Source organism: Cupressus sempervirens, chromosome 2 (genome assembly GCF_028749045.1).
Source record: "Cupressus sempervirens isolate cs-2001-9-10 chromosome 2, ASM2874904v1, whole genome shotgun sequence".
NCBI lineage: Eukaryota > Viridiplantae > Streptophyta > Pinopsida > Cupressales > Cupressaceae > Cupressus > Cupressus sempervirens.
The window spans coordinates 709,690,003-709,716,657 of record NC_143119.1 but is presented as its reverse complement, the minus strand read 5'-3'; the positions used below and the strand labels follow the sequence as shown (position 1 = coordinate 709,716,657).

The following is a 26,655-nucleotide window of genomic DNA, read 5'->3' as shown; positions in this document are numbered from 1 at the left end:
TTCATAACAAGTGGTTCACAACTCTATACAAAAACTTGTACCTGTTCTCTTAGGACAGAGCTTCAATATTCCACTGAGAGTAAATTTTCTTCAAAATGAAACTCTTTGGATTTGGACACTTTGGCAAATTGGAGTGAGGAATTACTCCCATTGAAACTGCTTGATTATCCTTAGCTCACAAGCTATTCGATACGATCAAAAAAAATCAATAATCCCATCTCTATGGTTAAGAATGCTCAAGCTAGAGTTGTACTAGGATGGGTGATCTCCCAAGAAGTCCCAGTGCTTCACCTCTATGAGTGTCACCTAGATTCAATGAGTTTTCTATTCATTGTCATGAGAGATGGGTTTGTGCAAACCACTACTCATGAAATATGGGTCAATGAGTTTGACTCAAAAACTACACAGTTAAATCCTTATAGAAATATCACAACAAGAATCTCCTCCTTTGCTTCCGCAAATGATTTTTTATTTTACGTTCAAGAGAATTTTCCCTCCAATTAATTTGAATTTCCATTGGGCCCCTTAAGGTAAAGTAATGATGTGGCCTAACGTTTGTTTTCTTTTTAATTTCATTGGGCCACCTTAAAGAAATATTAATCAATTATATTCAATTGGCCGATAATTAGCAATTTAATTCTTGATAATTAAAGGAGACATCAAAATATCTTTCTGGAATCTTTCTGCAATTAATATATTATTCTGTTCTGTAGTTGTGTTACATCTGCTCTATAAGTCTATCAAGTAGAATATGTGAGTAAACAAAGGGTAACTTTCTGGTACACATACACTATATTCAAAAGAGCCTAATGGCCTACATCCCTCTGTATTGCTGAGCTTTGATCAGAAAATTATTATGATTAAAATTTGGCTCACTGCTGAATTGTATTATCTCCTTGTCATAAGTGTCACCCTTTATACAAGGAGCAGCCTTACATGCAAAAGAATAGAAACCCAAAAAAAGATCTGTGAAGGGCTTATCTACTTCATACTGGGTTTAAAAGTTGTGACTGTATCATCAGCTCTCATATACAACCCCTACAGAAACTTCCCAATTGAACTCCACTATTTTCCAAAATGGTTCTTTAAAATGTTTACAATATGATTAAAAGGTTTTAGTCATCAAATGAACATCCTCGGCGCTGTCTGCAATCCTAGTTCCCCTGGAAGGCTTGTCTAAACTTTGTAAATTACAACCACGAAGTGGTATCCATAATTGGACCTTCCACCTAACTAGTTATATTTCTATGATCGGGTTTCACTTTTTCACAAATGATCAGACTAGATACATTTTGAATGTTTATGCAGTGTATCGATCCACTCCTATTTCTCTCCAGGGCATATTGCATAGAAGTGTCCCTCTGATCTTAACAAGTTAGGAACACAGCCATCCTGGTACTATCATTTGTATTGCCTATATCTTCCACAATAAAATAACGTCTTACCATTTGCAGGTTCTTAGAAAAACAAGTTACATCTTCCACAACAGAATGGCAAGGTTTATCATTTGCAGATTCACAGAAGATCAAGGTAACAGTTTTCATCTCCTGCAGCCTTTCCTTTCTCTCCTATTCCTATTAGCTTCTCTCACCTCAAGTTTTTCTTCTTCTTTTTTGGGACCTTTTATGCTTTCCTCCTCTTTGTGATTTCAACAGCTTATTCTTCAACAAAATTTCATGGAAGCTTAGAAGTAAAGATCTATTTCAGACTATTCAATTGTTAGGAGCATTTGTACCACACATTTAATGACAATATAAAAGCTTTAGGAAATCTAGAACCAAAATAATCATAAATCTCTTTATAATTTAAGTTGAAAGCTAAAAACTACGTTATTTTTATGCACCCCCCTTTCCAATTTGGTACTTTCTTTCCATTCAACATATGCACTCCTTCAATAAGCCAAGCACTGCCACAAACAAAAGCTATAAGCATTTTGAAAAAAACACTTGGTTAAGTCGTGAGTTCTATAGAGCTCCTCACCAAAATTTAAAACAATTACATAAGACAAAGCAAAAATAAGCAAAAACATACTATATGAAAACTGACAAGGAGCTGAAAAGACACAGACAACTGGGGAAACCCAGAAAAAGCCATTTAAGGCTAGCTAAGCATTAGCAGAAGCAGCGTAAGTTCCCTTGTCTTTGTCAACTATCATAACCCAGGCTAAATAACATCCCTATGCACAGCTCTGGCCAGATCCTTTCTGGGAGAAAAACCTATCATAGAAAGACTAGAAATTAGCAGATTATCTTCTTTTAAAACAGTTGTAAGGTAGTTTACATATAGCACAAAATCTTGGCAAAAAACTTCCATATCCTCAAGCAGAACTGCTGAGATGAGAAGCTCCAAAAATACCAGCCTTATCACCACAAATTTCCAGGAATAGAATCATCCTCTAGATAGAACACATCCTCTTGAAACAGTGAAAGGGAGTGAAATATTCATTCCCTGACGGCACAATCTCTCCCTCTGAAATTTGCTCTACATAGAGCCCCTACTCTACAGACAAGGAAAGGAAATGAAACATCCATTTGCTGGCTACAGCATCTTCCATCCAAGCCTCCAGTATCAAAGCAAAGTGAACAGCCATGGACTCCCTGGTTCATAGAACTCCAGTCTTCCCTAGGCCATCCTCTCCAGGCACCTCTTTGACAAACCAGCGTGGCATTAATCTTTAATATAAAATGTCCTTTTGAACCTCTGGGCCAGAATAGCTCCATCATATGGATTGTCTCAGGCTTATTTTTACAAACAGCATCATTCATGAATGGAGAGAAAATCAGTGCAAGTCTACACATGAAACCAACAAAGGTTCCATAAAACAATTCCAATGAATGTCACAAAAACCCCATGCAGAATCAAAAATTGGCTTCCCAACTGCCTGGACCCACAATCCTTGATCATCCCATAAGGCTACGTCCAAAAAATAGTATGAAGATCTGCAGCTGCTAAAAATTAATGCATCCTGCCTAATGATAAAAGGGGATAATCATCAGTCTGGCAAATGGAAAGATGGTATAGGAGGTGGAATGGAAGGAGTCGCCTTCCCCTTAAGAGCTACAATCTCCCACTTGCTAGGATCAACACAAAATTTAATCCAAAAGGGATGTCACTTCACATTTATATTCACCATACAATTACTCTCTCTGTAACAATAGCCAAATTTGACAACATCAAAGCCACTGGCAATCAGCTTAACCTGTTAATGCTTCTAAGATGCCAATCCCATAGGCTATCTTTGACAAAAACCACATATAATGATTTGAGAATCTCCTCCTGCCTTGAAAAGCCTGCACTTCAATGATGAAGTGAGGTTTAAACCTTCGAGGAGAATCAAAGCTTCTGCTTTATTGTTCAATGCGAAACCAAAAATGAAAGAATTACCTTAGATAAAAGGTTTCTGAAGAAGTCGTAATATGCACATGCTCCTGAAGGACCCAGATTACCTTTCACCATACCATCAATAATAAAGCTTAAGAAATCCATTTACTTGTTCAATGTTGATCCTTTTTCTCCTGACTACCCCATTAGCAGAGGGAGCATTCTGGCACATTATTCCCTCTCAAAAGCTCTTTGTCTCCATCTTCTGCATGTGGTACATTCTTCTTCACAACCAATATAACACAATATCATGACAGCAACACCATAGCTCTCAGCATAATTAGTACTACCGTTTATGAATGATCTCCTGTGAAGCAAACAGAACAAAAATGCAAAAGAGACCAAAGTTAACAAAGAAACATGTACAGGCCCATATATATATAGAAAACATCAGTAAAACCATCAAACAGTCAAAACAAAGCACCAGATAGTAAATTGCATGCTTTTCAGAAAGAAAAATGTAGCACCGAATGATATATCTATTAAAAAATTCACAAACAACTTTGATTAACCATAGGTTAAAACATTATTAATCTCTTGCAATATTGAGTTTGAATAGATTTAGATGTATGTGCGGAAAGTTTTAGAAGATGTGTGTATCCAGTAGTATTAAGTTGCATGCCATGTAACATTCACAAGCTTTTCAGGAAAAAAAGAAAGAATCTTTGAACTTCATTCGAAAAATGTTAGTATTACGAAATATTTTGTTATCTGGGCCTGAGAGTTGTCATCAAGCACTAAATCATGGGGAAGTTACTGTTTCTATGAATTCAAGTCAAGGCGTAACTCACTAGGAGGGCTCTGATCCCAAGATACACAGGCACGCGCGTGCACACACACACACACAAACACACATATATATAAGGTCTGACTTCCCAGGAGATCATCTCATCCAAAATACCCAGTACATATACTGAAACACATGCATGCATGCATGGATAAAAATTAAGAATGCAACACTCCTAGGTTCTAAGTGGTGTTCACATTCAAATATCTGTGTGTTGTTCTACTTAACTAATCTGATTTTACTTGTCGGACAGGAAAGTGAGCGAAATGAAACTAGAAAGAATGTGTATAATAAGGATAGAGATGTGTGCTATTTTTCATGTTTGATTGTGAATCAGTGGTACCAACAGGCTGAAGGAGGCTAGAGGAGCAACTGGGAGGTGTTTCGGAGCTATAAATAGGTTCTGGAAAATAAGATGCCTCCAAAATAAGACCATGAAGAGATAATTTTGCACTCATGATGCTTTTCCCAAGTGCTATCATCATGTTGAATCTCTATGATAGTACAGTAGAGCCGTCAAGCAATTTTTCATCACTCCCGAGTTCATTAATTCCTTCAATCATTTGTTTAATCTCCATAGTCCCTGCATTACATTTTTGTTCCTTCAATGAGACTACAAGCAACTGATTTATGTTTGTAGGGAGAAAAGTGAGCTTAACTCAAGGTTAAGCTCATCAATGTTTTTCTCCTTTTTTATAAGTGCTTTTTAAGTCTTACTCAGAAAACTTGATGGCATGGTCTCTATCTCAAAGCAAATGTAGGTAATCTAATTTTATTATTTCTAAAGCATGGTTGATAGTTTGTAGATTTGATATGGCAGCTCCAACCATAAAACCCTCTTGTCCCTCTTCAAGTTGAGCCTTCCAAAGGAAGTATTCAGTAAACTTGTATGTGCTATCAAAACCTGCTAAGGTTTGGACAACCTTTTCCTCAGTGAATGGCAATTGCAATGCACTAGGCCTTCGATCAAACTCAGCCAAGGGATTTAGCTCTGCAGACAACAAATTTCTGAACTGTCTTTATTTGTACATCCAAAATTAGCAACCTCTCTAGATTTTGCATTGCAATTGTTTTGAGTTGATGATAGGACAGAATTATACTCAACAAGTCATCAAAAATGTGCATAACTTCATATGAAGTATCAGTAGGTGCTAATTTAGCAAATGCCAAATCCAAATACCCTTCGATCTCCGCACTGTCATGAAGACTCGTGTTCTCTTTGCTTACAGATGCATATCAGAAAATATCTTCATTCTCAATTCTGCTTGAAATTGCTCCAAAAACTCTGAGGATCATCCCCCAATTCCACATCTTCAGCTTGCTGTCTATTCCTAGATGGGATGGATTTTCTTTTCCCGCTGTTATAAGTGTGGCCACAAGCAAAAATCTCACAAAGAGAAAATATCAATCTTTAGAATGTCCTTATAAATCTAGTTGCATGGCTAGGACCAGTTCTCATCATCTTAGATGTGATAGAGGTACATGGGCAGTCTGTAAGAAGAGTTGGATGAAAGAATTGTCTTTACTGCAATGAAGGGGTGGTGGAAACTGTAAAAATATTGTAATGTTTCTTTAATGGTCATCTTACTTAGTCTTTAATTTATTAAGTAGTTTCTATTTTTGCCATTAGGTCATGATTGTTTCTTTTAGAAACATTATCTTTGTAAATCTATATAAGGAGCGTCCATGTCATTTGCTAAACTGTTTAACAACATTGATTTACCATAACATGGTATCAGAGTGGGTCAATAGGATTTGTAAAAACCCCAACCTAGCTTTCAATTCGCATTACTTAATGTTTTTTGCAATTCTTTTAAAAGTTTTATAATTTTCTGTATTTTCCCTTTGTAGATATAAATCAGCAACTTAAAGAAATTTAAATTGGAAATATAGGAAATTAGACTGTGATGGAAAAGATATACTTCGCATTTTATTTGAACAAACATCAATCAAAGAACAAATTATTTTTAATGGCACCTGGAAATGCAAGTGTTTTGGTTAGCCGTCCCACCAACTTGCCCTCTTTATTATCATGCTGGCCCCTCATTACCAAATGGCAACCGCAGATTATGGTTGCTCTCCAACAATGAATTTCGTACCTTCCTTCAGACTCAATTCAGCACCCGTAATGGAATTGCAGGCTCGTCATGAATACTGGTGCTCTATGTGATTGCATGGCCTCTTGAAGTGCAGCCGCAGGTAACTGTTCTAATTCCAATAGCTAGGAGAATGGTTGCAGATCTGCAATTAAAACATATGTAGTTTCCAGTATGCAACATTGCCCCCTAAACACAATACTGATTACACAAATCGCTGCCACACCAATATGCCATCCTTAAAACAAATCGCTCACCACAAACAGAATTTGCAAATGTCAATCAGCTCTAATTACCACAGCTGGAGATGTCCTCAGCTATCTCTCCTTAGCCACAGGGATACAGTAGGGGACTCAACAAATTGTATACAACAACACAATTTGCTAATGAAATTAACAAAACAAATTCCAAGACTCAGAATGTCTCAGAATTATAAATCCAATCTCCCCAATCACAGAAAATCACAGATAAGAGATTTAACTAATGAAACCACTATACATCAGCAGTGACTTCAGGGACAAAGCCACAAAGGCAACAAAAACAAATATATATTCAAGCATGCTTTTCCCAATGAAATGAGCTTGTATTTATAACCTCTAGATTCCCTTTTGTTGCCAAAATGTAACTTCACTCAAGAAGCTTCACCACACAACATTAATTAGAAGCTTCTATTAGATTCTCTCACTTGACTTGGCTTAACTAATTAATAAATGGCACTTTTCAATAATAACTCAACTCTCAACTTAAGTGAAATTATAAAATTAAATTATAACTCTATAATAAGCCATTTAATAATTATTAATAATTTGGCCACTAAAAATATAAGACTCCCAAAATACTCATCATTTAAATATGTCGTCTGAAATAGGAGTCGTATCTATTATTTCTCCATGTGACCAAATGCACTTTCCAAAAATAAAAAGGGTCCATCACGATCAACACCAACTTACCATAAATAGTAAGTACACAAAACTAAGCCCAAACGAAGTCTAATTTGAGCCAAACAAAGACCAACCTGTAGCTAAATAAGATCCTCCCAAGCCAAGCCACTGTCACGAAAGACCTTCTATCCACAATTATTAGCCTACGAGGATCACAATAATAGGCTAATCCCTAAAACTTCGATGCCAACAAAATTCGGGACATTATAAGATTTCATAAAAATTAGCAATTTTTTTAAAGAATAATTCGAGCTTCTTCTAATCTGGAATTTTTTGCTAAAAACTGCAAGCTTGGTCAACAATTTTGATTGCACAATGTCTTGGCTTGAGCAAAAGTCTCTGATTTTCAAGGGTTGCATGTACTTGCACATGTAGCATGTATTTTCATGCTGCTTGCATTTTCTTTTTGTGAATTGCATGGTCTTGAATGTGTTGTTTTACCACACAAAGTCTCGTGTTTTGTTGCATGAAGGTTTCTTTGATGGATTCTCATAATTTTTCCCTTTAAAAAATTATGATAGGTTTTAATATTATTTTCCACATTATTTGTTGGGTTTAAATAAATTTTTCTCAAAAATTTATTTGTTAGGTTTTAATAAAAAATATTCTTCTAAAATTATCTATTGGGTTTTAATATTTTTCCCTTAAAAATTATCTAATGGTTTTTAATAATATTTTCCTCAAAAATATTTGTTGGTCTTTAATAGTTTTTCCTCAAAAGTTAATTGTTGGGTTTCACTGTTTTTCTTCAAAAATGAAGTTTTGTATTCTCCAATCCATGTCTCAAACTCTATTTACTAGTTTTGATTTTTTTTTCACCTCAAACATCATGTCTGATTTTTTTCCAAATTTTCTCCTAAAAAATTGTTTCTAGTATCTATAATTCATGAAGTTTGCATCAGATTTTCTGGTTAAAAGTTTTGCAAATTTTGGAAGGGTTAGTGGCACTCATCTAGGTGGCAAAGTCAGTGGTAGGTTCTTGTCTTTTGTTGAGAGCATTCTGAAGAAGGGGCAGCCTTCTCTATCTTTTCTAGATGGATTTTCAGGTCCTCTTGCTCACTGACATTCTACAAATCCAAGGAGGATCTCAGCAGCAGCAGAATGTTTTGAAAATTTATGAGCACAAAACATGTATTGTCTTCTATAGGGGAGTTAGACGATGACTATTAGAATCCTGTAATGTTTCTTTCATGGTAATCCTAGTTAGTCTCTAATTTATTAAGTAGTTTCTATTTTTGTCATTAGTTCACCATTGTTTCTTTTAGAAACGTTGTCCTTCTAAATCTATATAAGGAGATTCCATCTCTGTTTGACAATAGCGTCGATTTACCATAACAGAAACTGAATGTCATTTTATGTTTGAATATGCAATATATGTGGACATTCATATACAATATGAAATCAATCTGAAGCTGGGCAGTCTAAATGAGCTATTTGGGAAGGCAAGGTTTCATAAAACAAGACTTTCTAGATCAAGATCCATGATAGAAGAACTGACATTGAAAGGAACATGAAAATTGTTAACAATGATACTCTTGGTTGCATAGATTGATGATCTTGTGGATGTCATTCATTTATAGCCTTTCGCAAAACTTTGCATATTTTTTCGAAATCATCTCTAATAAAATTATATTTCTTTTGCACCTAATTGCCACCAAATAAAACATTATCCTTAAAACCCTAATTTAATAGTAAAATATAAGTTGCACTTCTAGTAAAATAAAATAAAGTTATTCTGGGCAACTAAATATTAAACTATTAGATTATTTTTGGTTGCTCAAAGAGGGGACATGACAATCCCATATAAGCATACACCTATCACACCATGATAGAGAAGACCATGATGTTGTGGTGGTTTGCTGCAAGGATTGCCATAGATGTAAGCAATACAATAATACACATAAGTAGAGACACAAGCATGTACAAACAATGCAAAGAATTAAAATCTTCCCCTAGACAAGTTAAAAACCAATTGATTAATTGATGATGATGATGATGATATCATTGAAACGGTTAAAACAATGCACAAAAAGGGAATGATATATCTCAGTGACAATAACTGGAGTTAAATAATCAAGGTTTGCAATGCAACTAAGTTCAAAAGTCGTAGATGTTTTTGAATATTTCTTTAAATTGCTTGACAAGATTAAAGCAATAGGATTTTGTGCATTTAGATGCATTTGATTTAAGAATATGTTGAGGGGTGGAAACTTATAACAATCAATGTTGGTTTGTGGTGATCAATCAAGCAAGTACTGTACACTCACCATGTTTCTGGTTAACTTGTCAAACATTCAAGTTAACTCATCAAGCATTTCCCTGCGTTAACTCCTCAAACATTTTTAGGGTTAACTTGCTAACTAACATTGGTAAACTGCCTAAAGGGCCTATAAATAAGTGGTGGTGTAATGTAAAACGTATCAAACTATAATTTGCTCTTCATTGGATAATAAAATAAGTGGGCAGCTATTTCTGGTGGAGATAGCCCATATTGGGTCAACCACATTAAATCTTTGTGTTATTTGTTTTTCTGTCTTCTCTATTTTTGTATTATTTGAATATTGTTTATTGTTCATATCTACCTAAACCCTAACAACCGAGTCTAGAGATGAGGATGAAATGACAAGAGGGATTACTAAGATGGGATATGAGATTGATGAATAGAAGGTTTAAGGAAGTTTAAGTACACAGAGTATCATAAGAAATAACTTTTTGTAACACAAATTGAGAAGATACGAGGGAGCGCGATCAAATAGCGAGAAAATTGTATTGGATGAATGTGGAGGAACCAAGGTGATAGGACTGTGGTTTAAGGATGGGTTCAACAAAGATTTTTGGATCTTGAAAGGGTATAGGATTATAAGAAGGATTCATAAAGAAGCTTGGATCTTGATTTAAAGAACTTGCTTACGCATGCTTTAGAACAATGTCTTAACATATTTGGATTTGTCTAGGTGACATGATAGAGGAGTGGCATTTTGTGTTTGTAAGCATTCAAGGATGGATACTTAAGTTTGTACACATTGATTGGAAAAGGGTCTTCAAAGTTAATGGATACGAAATTTTTTAAAACTAGGGTTTTGATGGATGGCATAAAATGAGCAATATTGAGACATTACACAACTTGGCTTCTGCTTTGTGGGTTAAAGTGAGTTAGGATCCTTCATGAATAGCCCTCGAAGAAATCCTTAAAGGTGACATTGTTTGATTGATTTTTGTATAGGAATGGATTAGATTGCAAAGTTTTTGAGCATGAAGGATTTGCATAGGATGCGGAAAATACAAAGCCTCCCATGTTGGGGGTATTTAGGATATTGATGGGTAAAGGTCTTGGACTAGAGGTAGATTTCCCTTGTCAAAGGTAGGGTAAAAATGAACAAATATGCAATTACATTCAGCAAGATAGCTTGTGTTGGCTTGTTCTTGGTCCTGATGGTTGATTGGCGAGCAATTGGAGCTTGTGGCAATTTTGCAAGGTAATCTCATCTAAAGGTTCATCAATGAGCTTGTCTTGGTCCACAAGATTGTTGTTATGGTCATTGAGATTATATTCTTCTTAATTGAAAAGACTATCATCATCATCTTCAAAGGGATTTTGAGGCATTGACGAGGAGATTCATAAAAAAAAGGAACAAAAACACAATATTGTGGGTTTGAATTGGGATGGATGATGGATTGTGTTATCCTACATTTTGTCACCACAAAATGTTGGTAACAGTATGAAACTTTTTCAACGTAGATTCGCATTTCTCTAAGTTTAGTTCGTTATTTAATTGGTTAGTATTGATCAATCAATCAACTCTAATTAATATAATTAATCCTTTTACTAAAGGCTTTCGTCAAGTCTTTTTCATTTTTTTTTATTGTCAAGCCTATGTTTGATTTTTGAGGCCTTCATTGCCCTTTTCTTTGCTTTTGAGTTTGTGTTTGTTGGTTTTTAGCCCTTTGGTCTTGCTTATGTCGTGGCTTTTGGTTTCCCCTTCAATTTGGTCTAACCTAGAGCATAATCAGAGTTGTCAGTCAAGAATTATGGTCATTTTAGTGCCTCAAAAGTGGACATTTTTTATGCAACAGCACGAATTAAAAATATCATGTTATATTTTTAATTTGACATTCATTTTTTGAAAAATATAACTTAAATATGTTTTTAAGTTACTTTATAATTTACATTTTCACTTAAAGTAACTATAGTGCACTTTATGTTATAATTTTAAGTTGAGTTGTTTTTTATTTTTCACTTAAAGTGACTATATAAACTATATAGTCTCAATTTAAGTTTTGATATTTAAATCAAATGCTCATTTAAATGTTACTTTTAAATGATATTTGTGTTATATTTTTAATATGATATATAAATATGGTTTATGTCCCATTAAAGTAACATTTTAATGAAATCAAATTGATATATGTTTATTAAAAGACTTTAAGTTATTAAAAGACTTTAAGTTATCAAAAGTGGACATTTTATATGCTATTACATGTAAAATCCATCAAAGCGGACATTTTACATCTCACTGCATATAAAGTTCAACTTAAAAGCATAAGACTATCAGAAGTGGACATTTTTGGTGTCACTACACCAAAAATGTGAGCTTTCACTTGAAATGTGTCATTGCATCAAAAACGTAAGCTTTAACTTAAAATATGCAATCCACCCCAAAAAGTTCGATTTTAACCAAGTGCATATTTTAAAATGTGTCATGCCTCCCAAAAGGTCTGATTTGCCTTATGGGGAGTTTATAAAATATGCATTCCATCTTAAAAGGTCCGATTTTAACCAAGTGCATATTTTAAAACATGTCATGCCTCTTAAAAAGTCTGATTTTGGAACAACACATGTAATGGGCCTCCAAGAACCCCATTTTGGAGATTGTGAGAGATTTACTTGATAGTTTTGCATGAGATTTTCTCCAATAGTGTCGTTTTTTCTTGGCAATAGATTTTCTAACATCAAAAATGGATTCATCTTGCTAAAAGACATTTTTTCTTAGCTCTATCCTAGGGCACATTTTTGGTAAAAACTTCAAATAAATCCATTTTTGGCCCACATTTTTGCTCAAGAAGGAATTGATTTGGCATATTTTGGAGTTTGCATTACATCTTGGTACATGTTTTGGTGTTTAACAACCAAAACGATTTGATCTCATGCTTTGGAGAAAAACGGTTTTTACCAAAACATGTCCCATAGCATATGCAATCCAAAAACTTTGGATTTTGGAGCAAGAATAGGGCACGTTTTGGCATCTACCACCCAAAACGCCTTGTTTGCTGCCTTCTCACATTCGAATTTGCAAAAGTTTGAAAGATTCAAGTGTTTTTGAAGAAATTTTCAACTTTGGAGCATCTTTTGCCACCATTTTTGGCACTTAATTTTCATGTAAGTGGACTTTCTTTCTTGCTATTTAATTTTTGTTTATTTTGCTGATTTTATGCACATTATTGCTTGATGATTGCCACTTGTTGAAACCAATACCATGGAAAGTGCATTTTTCCTTTAAAAATGAAGAAATTGTTCATTTTCATGTTTTTGGTTTTTCCCCAAACTTCAAATTCGAATTTGTGTGTTAAAATACTTTGCATCTTAACATGTTTGAGTCACTTTCCAAATGTGCGTTTTTCTTGAGTTTTTGTGTTGTATGCTTGCTTTCTGGTTTTCTCCACTTTGAAGAAGTTACAAGTTCTTTCTCAAGAACGAAAGAACTACTTGTTTCATTTCATGCGAAAGCATCATCATGTTCCACTTCCATCTTCCATGTCACAACACTTAGCATCTCATCCAACAAATGCAATTACATGTTTTCCATCTCATTCACCATCCACACATGCATTTAATCTCATTTTCTACTTTCATTTTAACTCATCTCACTTTTCGTATTCACTCGCACGACACGATTACACAAAATGCCTTACGTGTAACTGCATCTCAAAACCCCATTTTTGACTTAAAGTCACTTTTTCAAAAGGTCAAAAAGATCACGTGCATGTTTTCCCATGTACTTTGACTTCACTTTTTCACAAAGATGACTATAAAGTTCACTTCACCTCAAGTTACATGCATTCATTCCTTCCATATGCACTTACACCTCCATGAGCATATACATGTCATTTCACTTCCTTTGTCATTATGCATTTCATCTCATCCTTCGTATGCACTTACATGTAAGCTCATTCTCCATCCGCATCCGCATGTCATCTCATTCCATTCCTCATTAGATGTTGCATTTACATGTAATTCACTTTGTGTAGTGACATCCAGAGAACCCATTTTTGCTAAAGGTCACACTTTTAACGTCAAAAGTTGTCATTTGCACGCATTCCCATGCGCCAAACACTTTACTTCAAAAAAAAAGTTAAAGTTGTTGATGGAAAGTTATTCCATGTTTACATCTAGACATCATCAAAAAGGTTTTCATAGTGTCGGAGAATCCAGAATGTGTCAATCTACAAAGGAGAATTCATGACAACTTGAGCGAGAAAAGCTTGATCGCATCAAGCTATCAAAAGATGCAACATCATAGTTATCAAGATGAATGCAGTGGCACAAAATATAGGAACTCTTGATCATGTGATCATCTGGGATAGCATCTCCAAGTACAAGGCCTTTCCAAACAATCCCTAGGATAGTTTCAGTTCTCTTCCGTCTTTCTTCTTCTTCTTTCATTTATATAATTGAAGAGAATGTATTACATGAAAATGTGCAATTACATATAACATGACTTACACGTGTAATTACATGTGATGCAAGTTGCACGTGCAGTTGCATGTAACACAATTATTTCTCTTTTAGTTAGATCGGGTCAAAGTTGATTGAGTTGCTCCCACTTTTTCCTCCATCTTTTTCTCAACTCCTGTGCCCATATAAAGGAGTGCCCCCTCATTGTAAAAATCATTTTTATCTTTATGCAAGAGAACTCTAGAGAAATTGTACTGGCAGAACTTTGTTTGTGTAGCACTATTTTGAGACAAAGTGAATACAAAGGAGCATTTGAGACTTAACTTTGATTAAGTACAATTGTCACTTGTGTGAATTATAAGCTTTGTCTATAATTCATCTAAGTTATTTTTGATTCATGTTATCCTGTATTCTTGGTAATTGCATCTTGTGAATTGAATGTAAAAAGAGTTAAGAAGCAACTGGAGCCGAAGCTTTGACTGGGAGCAATTGTGGAAATATATAGCTAGAAGCTTTGACTGTAGCTTATACTTCTTTATTAATTCACAAAATAGTTAAGTTATTCTTACTTTTAGGAGTCTTTGTGCCCTAATTGTAAAGCTTTTCCATATAGAAGTATGACCAGAATTAGAGCCAAACCGGTACATTTTCAGCTAGCCTTTGAGCTAGTGAAGGTTTATTGGTATCACTATTTCCAACACTTGATAGAAGTGTAGCTAGAGATTCACCCTGCCCATTACTCACTCCACGAGTAAGTGGATTCTTTTTTGAAAGATAAGAAGAAAGGATATTGGTAACACCCATTTTATAAAATATCTTGACTTCTTGCTTACCTTGAGTTGATCCAAGGAATGGTGAGAAGGAGAGCCTTCCCTTAAAGATAGGAGAGACTCTATGTCACACGCTATGGCTGGTCATCTTATTTTGCGCCTGGATTTTTACCCAAAACTATCGGTTGCAAAATATCCACCCAACAGATTGATTTGGGATGAATAAGAAAGGGAATTAAAACTTTAGAACTGAAAATTTTTTAAAAAGGAAATTTTCTACATGATTACATTAAACTAAGGAGATCTCCTTAGATTAAAAAATTTACAAGGCAAAAGTCACTAAAAATAGTGCAATAAAGCACTAAAAATATCTATATCTAAATATAGTACCGAAGATGACAATCATAGTAAATATAATATTATTTTAATGCCCTCCCTGAATGGTCATCGTACCACCCTACAAAAGACTATATTTGTCTTATGGTGATGAATGCTTCAAAACATTGTGTTGTTGCTGAGACCCTCCCTGGATCTACAGAGTGTCGATAACCAAGAGTAGGCAAAAAAACAAAGAATGTTGTCCCCTTCTTCATAATGGTCTACAACATGAGAGTAGAGCCTGCCACTAACTCTATCACAGACTCTCCCAAAATCTATAAAACTACTGACCAAAAATTATCACAAAAGCGTCTAACCTAATGTTGGCTAACTAAGTTGCCCTTCCCTATAGAGAGACACATTGGGAGCAACTAACAAACCCTCCAAAATATTGCAAACGAGTAGGATGCCCCAAAACCTGCTACAAAATATCATGATTTGAAGATTGCAAAGCATCATTTTATTTTTTTGAAAAAAGGTTTTTAAAAATAAACTCTGAAATAATATCCCATACAAACCCTACATATTACAAAAACCAAAAATAGTTTTTGAGGAGAAAAATCGACCAAATCCAAACACATTTTTTGAGGTGAAAAATTAATCAAAACCAAACCAAACCGGATGATAAAATATGGGAAACAAATTGAGGAAAACTTACTAGAACTTAGCAAATAAGTTTCGAGAAAAATATTATTAAAGCCCTCCCATAAGGAGTCATACCCAAACTAGCTCCCGCTCTAATACCATGAACTTTGAAAAAAAAATCATCTACATGATTACATTAAACTGAGGAGACAAACTCTCCTTAAACAAAAAATTACAAGAGAGAAGTTGCTATAAATAGTAGTAGTAAAAATAGTGGACTAAAGCACTAAAAATATCTGAATCTAAATATAGAACCTAAGACGACCATTATAGTAAATATAACATTATTTTAAAAAGAACAATTTGCTTTTACTGAATTTTATATACTTAGGATCATAGTTACATTGCCCCAAGGGACAGGGGCACAAGTTTCCGGGCAAGGGGGATAGAGGGGCCTCAATTTGGGGACAACAGGGGGAGGGGGAGGGAAGGGGAGGGGGGCATGTATAAACTATATACTATACAAGTGGTACTTAAAATGCTAGTTATGAAAATATGTATAACAATATAAGACATAAAGATGTAAAATACTAATTTACTAAAATTTAAATACTTGAACAATGCATTGAACATTGAAAAATAAATATTAAAATTTTAAATACTCAAATGAGCAAATAAAAGAGTTCTAACTTCTATTATATAAATATTAGATAATAATAGTCATAGATATCAAAAGTATGAGCAGCATGATACAATATTCAATACAATCTCATCATAAAGATGATTACATTGAGCAGCATGATATAATATTCAAAACAGCCAATAGACTATTAAAAACTGTTTTAAATTTTTAAAGAAACATTTTTTTTGGGTTGGACAGGGGACACCTAGTCATCCCCTGGAGGGGTCACCCAGTTGTCCCCTAGAGGGCTCAAAGGACTTCTTCTCCCCCCCCGTCTCCGCTAGAACAATGACTAACTAGTAGTGCCAATGGAGACATCGGAATGGTGTCCCCCTATTTCCTCAGGGGACACCGAGACGTCCCCCCGTCTCCACTAGAACAGCGAATCACTAGTGGCACCGCTGGAGATGTTGGAATGGCATCCCCCCGTCCTCAATGCATCCCCATCTCCGAGACGTTAGGATTTTTTGAGGGGGACGCGTCCCTGTGTTACATTACTTAGGATAGGCTAGGTTGCTAAGCAAGAATTAGTTTTGGGATATGTTTAATGGCTTGATGTGAGATGACAATCCACTCTCCATCACTTTGCAAGGAGTAAAATTCCTGCAAGCTTAGCTTACAACAAATGTCCTCCTAAAAGAAGAAACTTCCAATTCTCTTCCACATTTGTATACTTTGCTAAAACAACAGTTTAGGTCATCTATTTGGTGATGATATCCAAGGGAAACTCACTAGAGAAAAGAAAGACCAAGTTCTTTTGATATCCAAGGTCGCACGAAGAGAGAATACATGGCTTGATTTCTTGCGATTGAAAATGATGAAAGTGAACAAAATAAAGTTTTTGATCTCCAAGACTATCTTTCAATGCAAGGAGAGAGCATACACACTATGTTATTCTCATAAGCACAACAAAAATATAATTCACCCTTATAAATTTAAATGTGCATCTAAATTTAGTGAAAATGATAGGTCCTTTGGCAAGCACAGCTACAACACAAGACATCAGTAGTTACTAAAAGGAGTCTTATAGAAACAATTTGGGTGCAAGAACGAGGTGTAAGGATGCAAAAATGATGATATTTTGTGCACTAAGTGTACGTGTCAACAAAGGCACACATACACTGAATAACAAGGTAGATACAATAAAAAAAATTTAAATGTGAATGTAAGTCTATCAATTTTCAAGTGCGTACATGTTGAAATTCAAAATGAAAATATCCATATGTCACAACTATGGACATGTCAAAATGTGTTAGGGATTGAAAAAAAGATGTTAGGCCAAGTACAAAACAATCAAATGAATAGATAGACAAGTTGAGGGGATGTTTAAGGAAATTTAAAGCAAAATTCAAAAAGAAGCCCAAAATGATGGAAAGTGAGATGTTAGCTGAGATTAGAAAGAGGTTCATCCATGAAGTGGGCATAGCACAAAAAGCCAAGTGTGATAGTTGACAAAGTGAATAAGTTAAGCTAGGTTGTGGCCCAAAAGATTAGAAATGTCTACAAAGAGTGGGTTCACCTACACCAGATTCATTCTAAAATATACATACACCTAAATATTAGAAATTCCTACCAAAAAATATCAAAAAATGTGAGCAGATGAGAAGAAAATGCAGAAGGGAGGTCAGAGTTGTTAGGATATCTCCAAGTTGCAAGTAGAGAGTGACAAGAGCAAACATCTTAAAATGTGAAAGAAGATGCTTCAAAGTAGCACATGTCAAACTTGCAACCTAAAACTTCACAAGAATTCAAAAAAGGTTAGATTTGGGGCACGGGGTCCCATCAAGCATGCTATATATGAATACCATAGATGTAGAAGGTGACTAAGGATTCAAAGAACACAATTAATTTATATTCTATGCCTATTGCACCCTTGATCAAACAAAATGAATTGAACAAAACGAATGAAAACAAGAATTCTCTTATGTGCAACTTTTTGTCACACGCACAATGTGTGAAGTTCCTCCAATGGATTGGTGCTTAGATAACATGGGGTTTCTCTTCAAACCAGCAAAATGAATTTTCATTCAAGGGACCCCCTTCAAAAGGCGTGGGCGAGGGTCTATTTATACATTGAGAAGCTAATTGATCAAAGATTGAGCTTAATCCAAGAAATAGATGATTGAGGTTGATTGAGAAGATTAAGTAGAGAATAAGAAAACAAGTGGCACTTTGTGATTGATGTACTTCAAGAGGGAAAGAAATAAAGAGATTTTGATGGTCAAACTGGAGTTTGTGCTTGAAAGATGACACAGGGTTTCTCTTCAATCCAACTAAAAGACTTTTCATTCAAGATACCCTTCAAATGGCTTTGGAGAGGGTCATTTATAAATCGAAAAGCTAATTGAACAATGATTGAGACTAATCCAAAAATTCAATGATTGAGGCTGATTGAGGGATAAAACAAAGAATATGAAATAGGTAGCACTTTGTTATTGATGTACATAAAGAGGGAAAGGACTAAAGAGATTTTGATGGTCAATTTGTCTTAATTTAAACACAGAGTGAAGATTGAAAGTTCTCATATGTGAGAAGAACCACGGGAATGTGTGATTATGCCATATCATTGATTTCACACACATCTAAGATATCACATGTGAATGTGCAATTTGACAAGTAGAAGTTTTCACGTGTAAAATGGAGGGCGTAGATCTTCTTGGGGCAATGAATGGATAGGATTTGATAAGGGGATGTGAAGAAGTGGGATGGATGGAACAAGTGCATGATAAGTTTGACCATAGCTAAGCATGCTTCAGAATGTGCAAATGAATTAATTAGCTAACTAATTGGTTTTAGTCAATTAATAGCATGAGGAAGAAAGAAAATTTGAATAAGTACTTCATATTTATTTAATTAATTTTTGGAGGAAATATAAAAGATGAAATTAGTTAATTTATTTTAGTAAGAGTGAACTACAATGAAAAGAGGGATAAAGAATAAACAGATTGAGTTAATGATTGATAGTTATTTAAGGTAATTGGGAAGGTTACTTAAATTGTTGGTTTTATTTAATTAATGCTAGAATGGGATAAAATTGTTTGTGCTCAAGTGTGGATGATTTAAGATGTGTACAGTACTGAATTAGACGACAATATCTTCTATATTAGATCAACAAAATATGTTCCATTCGCATGGAACATAATTGATGAATGAGCATCCCTTGTATTAGATAGGCAGTTAACTTTATCATATACATATGATAAAATTTATATATGTGTATGTGTGTATGCATATATATATAGCACTTACACCATGTTTTATTACTGGTCATACATATTATAAATTTATAAACATAGAATCCAAAAGTTACAGCCATGCATACGTAAGAATACCCCCTGATTTATTTTGTTGAAAATATTGGCCAGAGGAAAAATAAAATCAACAATGCAATAGAGAATTTCTTGATGATGCAATGTTCTGATTGGGTAATTATTTCTCATTCAGTTTGCTATACAAGTTCATAAAAGTTCGATTTCCAATTTCATCTACATCACAAGAATGCATAAAATGTTGTCTTGCTGTTATTTGGGACTGTAATAGTGTTTTTACTGCTTAAGGCACTGCTGTTTACATTTGAGTGAACTAAAAATGTTTTTTTGAACTTCACCAAAACAAGAACCTTTAAAAATATACATCAAATGCTATCTTAGAAAGTTGGCTTGTATGAAGACTCCCAAGTTCGAAAATAGCGGGAAACTACAGTCACAGAGATAATAGCAAAATCAATATGAAACCCAGTATTGAATGTCATAATATCTGTCCTACTTTGCATAATCTGTTCATATCATCCAAATTGAACCTTCCTTGCTACTCAGAACCAAATTTCAGTTCCCAATCAACCCCAAACCCTAAACCAAAGTCATAACCAACAGTTCCAAACTTAACCACAACTATAGATCACTACAAGCAGGGATGACCTCTCTTTAAAAAATCATAACTTCGAGCTCTAATAATTTGGTCACCAAACCTCCCAAACAAAGAATAGTCACTTTCATTGATCATAAAAAATAAACAGCAAACCCCGCACTACAACCCCAGAAACTCAAGCCATCATGTAATTGTATGGCCATGGTAAAGAATGGCTCCACAAAGAAAAATTCAGACAGCAGAAAACTCCTGAACGAAGGTATAAAAGGGGTCACCTAACTTTTAGAAATCCGATGATTTGACACACAAAAGCATGCATTCCCAATATTGAGACCTATTCAGAACAAGTGTAAGTTTACAGCCTACTTGAAAACAGGGAGTTGATCAGTCACATAGCCCTGCAAACTTAAATCAAGCACAGCAGAAAACAAACCCATATACAGTGCAGACAATTTACCATAAATATGGGTCCAAACAGCCATCAAAAACCCATGAAAATTTCATCTTTTAGAAAAATCCTGATCACCAAAATTTCATGAAAACCAATGTAATTCCTGAATGAAAATACAACATACAGCTTTGGTGGGTCTCTCACAACTGGCAGACTGAAGAGTGCTTCCACCCTTAACAACACCTAGAAGAATAACCCTGTTCATTCCAACAACAATCTTTTGTGTTTGAACTTGTGTATGAAGAAATGAGAACCCAAACTCCAACTTACAGAGTTTTTAAGGCAAACTAGGACATTGAAATTTTAATATGTTTCATTTCCCTCGAAAAGGCCCCTGTAACACCTTTTTAAAACAAATTTAGTCCCCCACAACCCAGGCATCAAACTTGGGCACATTTACTTTATAAAATATTTAACATTCAGGTTAATAATAAAATGTCACTTTAATATTTAAATGTGAATATTTAAAAAAATCCAATCACCTTATGGGAATTCAGAGCCATAAAAACTGCAGAAGATTTACCACAAATATGGGTCCAAACAGCACTCAAGAACCACTGAAATTTTCATCTTTTAGAAAGAACTTAAATCACCAAAATATCGTGAGAATCAATAAATTTCTTGAATGGAAATACCATATCCAACTATGGTGGGTCTCTCACTATAACCCTGCATTCTTAAATCAAATACACCAGAAAACAAAACCATAAACACTGCAGAAATATTACAATAAATATGGGTCAAAACAGCCATCAAAAAGCAAAAAGATTTCATCTTTAAACCAAAAAAAAAAATGTGAAGGGTTTGAACTGCCACATAAACTAGCAAATTTAAATCGAACATGCCAAAAAGCAAAAATCCATAAACCCTACAAAAAATTTACAAACATGGATCCAAACAGCCATCAAAAAACAATGAAAGTTTCACCATTTTAAAAAATCCCAAATCACAACTTCATGAAAACCAATGTAATTCCTGATTGTGAAAACCAAATTCAGCTATCAAAACTAGCAGATTGAAGACAATTTTTTGTCCTCAATGTTACCTAGAGGAAATTCCAACAGCATTCTGTTATGTGTGCAAACACTCTATAAAGAAAAGAGAACCAAATTCCAATTTAGAGAGTTTGGAGGAAAATTGGGGCATTGAAATTTTAAAATATTTTATTTCTCTTGAAAGGCCAAGGCCCCCATAACACCTCTTCAAAATAAGTTTAATCCCTAACAACCTAGGCGTCCAACTTAGGCACATTTACCTTACAAAATTTTTAATACAAGTTAATAGTAAAATGCCACTTTGATATAAATGTAATACTAATATTTTAAAATAAATCCAATCACCTTATGGGAACTCACCAAGACATCAAAAACAGAAAATCGTACATGCTGGAACCAATTGAAGCTGAATGATGATAATTGATACCAACATGAGCACATCTACAAATTACAGTATTCCTTGAGAAAAAGGGAACAAACTCAGAACACCCAAAAAAGATTGTTGTCATGCAAGCATCTACTATAAATAAGAGTATTCTAAGGACCAAAGAGAAAAAACCCAAAAATATCAGTTCCATGCAAGCACTTACTGTAAATAGCAATGTTTTATGAGGACTGGAGAGAACAAACCCAAAAGTGCCATGCAAGCACTTACTGTAAATGGCAACCATTATTGAAACCCATTGACACTGAGAACTAAGCTCACCAAGAACATTGGTACCTATCAAAGGACACTTGATTTATGGAAAGTCCATGTTGTAAGCAACTAGATGGTGCTGACTTCAAATCTTCTAGAAAACCCAAAAAAAAAAGATAGAGAACATTGGAACCCTCCCAGCACATCTGGAAAACTATGCAAAACCTTGAAAACTGGCCAACGCTCACAGAACAAGATGGCATAAAAATGGGGATATTATAGTATACGTTTTTCACTTTTGTCGATCAATATTTGACACTTGATGTTTCTATTTGCGGCCAGTCATTGATTGAGAGACAATGGTATTATGAATGAAAGCAAATGTTTACAATTGTAGATAATTTTCTAACATTTGTTTAAATTTTAGCATTTACATATAAATTTGGCAAGAAAATACAAAACCAAGTCTCTAAATTATTGTACAGTTACTGGTAGTATCTATAGCTATACCACACAGCATACTTTTGCATAAAGGGCGGTATAGTAAGGACAAGATCCCCTACCCCTATGCCTAGGTGCTGGAGTGAAAGTGGTGGCAACTTTTAGACCTGTAATGTCCCATGTTGGGACTTCACTCTAATTTGCCTAGAATTCCAAAATAAGGTGTGGACTGTATTTAGGAATGTAAATTGTCAACTTTATATCTTGATTTAGAGCCAGCAATCAGCTTAGTTATCATTCTGAAAGATGAATTAACATATAATCTAGTGACATTATAAAAGGAATTATAACCATCATAATAATTTGTAAAATGTACATATGGGATTCTCTTAAGATTCTGTTCACAACCACCCATTCACATTATGGAGCACATGGAAGATTGAAGATTGTACAAGGGGCCTTGAGCTTATCCATCAAGCCCATGAACACAAATGACACCTGCAATTCAGTCCCCCAGTCCCACTCAGGGTTACTCTACTTGAATGGAACCTTGTACTATGTGCATCCCTTATGTGTACATACTTCCCTCCATAATGGGATGGCATATTGGATGAAAGTGGTGTGTGTGTGTGTGTGCGTGAGTCAATTTCTTCATATATTCCTATATCCTATCAAATGGAAGACAAATAACAACTCAGCCAGATTAGATTGCAATGCATTAATACTTCATACCAAAATTCTTGATCCTTATGTAAACTGCTGTTCAAATGCTTAATGCATCATTGATGCCTCTTTGAATGGCCAATGCATATATATAAATTTGATGTGGATAGGAGGTTATGCCTCTCCCAATGGTCATTCTTGCAAAGGTCATGACTCTTCGTACAAATTCATTTGCCTTTTCACTATAAATCTGCTGTAGTTATCGCACCTGACCATCGATTAGTAGCCTGCACTATTCTAGCATCAAGCTATTTGCTGCACAAGGATCGCTGCCAATAATCCTTAATTAATATTGAACCATCCTTTAAGCGAATTGCTGACCTTTACTTGATTGCTGGGCTTGATCGTTGATGATCATTAGCCGAGACTTAATATTATTTATTATTATATTCTTCCATCAATGGTGACATGACAGTCCGCCCTCTCAAGATTGTTTGTCCTTGAGCGATTTCAGATTTGGATGATTGAAGACTTCTTGTTGGCATCAGGTTACTGATTTGTCATTGCTGCGAAGAACACAGATTGCATATAGGAAACTGAATCATATATATATATATATATATCAGAGACTGATGACCTAAGAATAAAATTCCATAAATCAAGTTACAGATGTGTTAATTCTCCAAACTGTCTATTCATATATTTGGAAATTTCTGAATGATAGGTACCAGTGTCCCAAACATTGAGTTCTCTTCAAAGCAGTATATAAATAAAATTCCGAAACCATGATGAAGTCTACAGCGATGTTTTTATTGATAAAAATATTGAATGTTCTGAAAAGATGAGCTTTCAATAATATGATCTGTGTTTTTTGGTTGCTGGTTGTGATTCTTCTAAACCCAGCATTAGTATTGTTTAAATAAAAGGAAGTTGGAACTTATATAAAGTTGCCGCTAAAGAGACCATGACATTTGGGAGTGACAGTTGGCAACTCACATCCAAAAAAACGATAGTATATACAAAATTTTAATCTTTGATAAAGGCTATATGAAGAGAAGTTATTATTGGCACTGGGAATTGTTGACTTGTCTAGTGACTGAAAAGAAAAGAAAGATTTTAATAATGTCCACGAGACCAAAGTAGACTATGGGACCCACAATCAGCACACATCCCCATAAAAGAGGAATAAACCCTAAGTAAGCTGTAATCTCTTGACTAACTCTTCTCTTCGCCGGTGGGTTCTAATAATCAGGTTTGTTGTTTTGCCAACCTGTTTTTCTTCAAATAAGTAGTTCAGGTTGCCACAAATCTCTAGTGACTGAAATGAAAGGAAATATTTTAATAACATCCACGAGACCAAAATAGCCTATGGGACCCACAATCAGCACACATCCCCATAAAAGAGGAATAAACCCCAAGTAAGCTCTAATCTCTTGACTAACTCTTCTCTTCGCCGGTGGATTTTAATAATCAGGTTTGCTGTTTTGCCCAACTGTTTTTCTTCAAATAAGTTGTTCAGTTTGTCGCTTTCTAAAATATCTGCACCCATAACAACTATACATCGAGCACTCCATAACAAAGTGTTGCTCCATCTTCACAGCCTCCCTGTCACAGAATAAGCACATCCTGTTTTCCCGTTCCTCTTTAGGCACCCACCATCTACCCATTTCACATCTCAGCTAATGAGAGCTAGTTCTAAGCTGGGTTATAAGCATTTTTGCTTTCTATTTAATAGTAGCTCCTATATACCGTTTTTTTCCTCATGACTAATAGCTGGATTAAATTCCTTAATATAATAAGATTTTTTCCACCCCTTTTTTCTGGTCCATATGATCTTATGAAATTTTTCAGGCATGTACTTTTTTATTTCTTCATTACTAACCGGGCAAATATGAATGTTAACATCCCATTTTTGCATCCACTTTTTGTTTTTCTTCAAGTTGCTGGTTCGGATTCTGGTACGGATGTGGGTTCGAGATTCGGGTTCAAAATTCATCCAAATATTTTTTTGGTTGGGTTCGGATTTGTTTTGGGTTCGTTCGTACCAAAACATATGTTTTTTTTATAATGTGTGTGTGTGTTTATGCAACAACAAATAAGTCCATACACCACTCTGCTTACAGTAAAGCAACATAGGAAAATACACCATGTCTATGTTTCAATATAATAGGATATTAATTGCATCATTTGGCCATACATACAACATCATACACTTGCTTGGGCGCATGCATGGGACATATTTCCATATCAAGGGACAGTTTGAGAATAAAAGAATCATCAAAAGATAAGTGCAGTTTTCTTAATTTTTTTTATATTGGTTAGAGGATTTCTAACCAAGCAAGATCAAAAGTCGAGATTCAGATTTTAAGTCCTGGATTCAAAGAATATATCATAACGTTTTTTAAAAAAATTCTCTATAATCGTCAATTTGGACTTCACTAATGTTCAATTTGGATTTCCTCTATAAGCAAGTTTTCATTTTCACTCAAAAATGCATAAATGACATATAAACCATATTTTTTGGCCTTTCTAGTAGTCACATTTAGGGTTGGAAGGATCAAATAAACCAAATTAAGAAAAAAAACTTTTTTTAAAAGTAAAAACAATTTGTTTTGAGACCAAGTTCAGCTCGGGTTCAGCTGCTGGGCATTCTTCAAAATTCGCTTCAAATTCTGCCCACATTCCTCTGACAGAATTTGCAGTGAATCTATTGATCTCTAGGAGAATTTGGGGAGAATTTGACAAGGACCAGACTTTCGACAGAATTGAACCAGACTTTGAGGGTTGCTAGAGAGAATCTGGTAACTTAGGAACTTTTTCTTCATCCACGTTCCTTTTCTCCTATCAAGCTTTTCCTCCATGACTAACTTAGGCCAGCGATGGCTTTCCATATTTTGAACTTTCTTTTAAGTAACTTAGCATCTGGACCAAAGCAACGGCTTCTAATGGGAAGGAACCAACCTCCACCAATAAGATCTCATAAGGCACAGTAGTTTTGATTTTGAGGCTGCTAATGATAAAGTGCTTTTAAATTCTTTCAACCTGTCTCCATTTCTGACCTGACATACTGCTGCCCCAAATTTCGCACCCATACAAGATCACCAGGGTGACAAGTAGACCAAAGAGAGTTTTCTTGGTCTTCCAATCCCATAACTCTGCATTCTTGCACTAATTCTATGTCGTCTGGAAACATGAAAGATATATGGTGTTGAGATGATTGCCCGCAAACGCACCGGTGTCAAGTATACTTATGATTATCGGACCCTCCTTTCTCAACTAATTGTGTCAATCAAAATTCTCAAAAATAT

General features: G+C 34.8%; 1 protein-coding gene across 4 annotated transcripts in view; it reads right to left on the bottom strand.

Moving 5' to 3' along the window:
- Positions 1 to 1,931: 1,931 nt before the first annotated feature.
- Positions 1,932 to 26,655, bottom strand: part of LOC149575345 (uncharacterized) — a 70,143-nt gene continuing 45,419 nt past the window's right edge. The window contains exons 4-5 of one of the 4 annotated variants that reach the window (XR_016360157.1): positions 3,385 to 3,688; positions 2,017 to 3,290 (exon numbers count right to left, since the gene is read on the bottom strand). The gene's annotated coding sequence lies outside the window, so the exon portion shown is untranslated. Of the gene's footprint in view, positions 3,689 to 26,655 lie in introns of all 4 variants that reach the window. The other 3 variants (XR_016360156.1, XR_016360158.1, XR_016360159.1) reach the window with 3 other exon arrangements.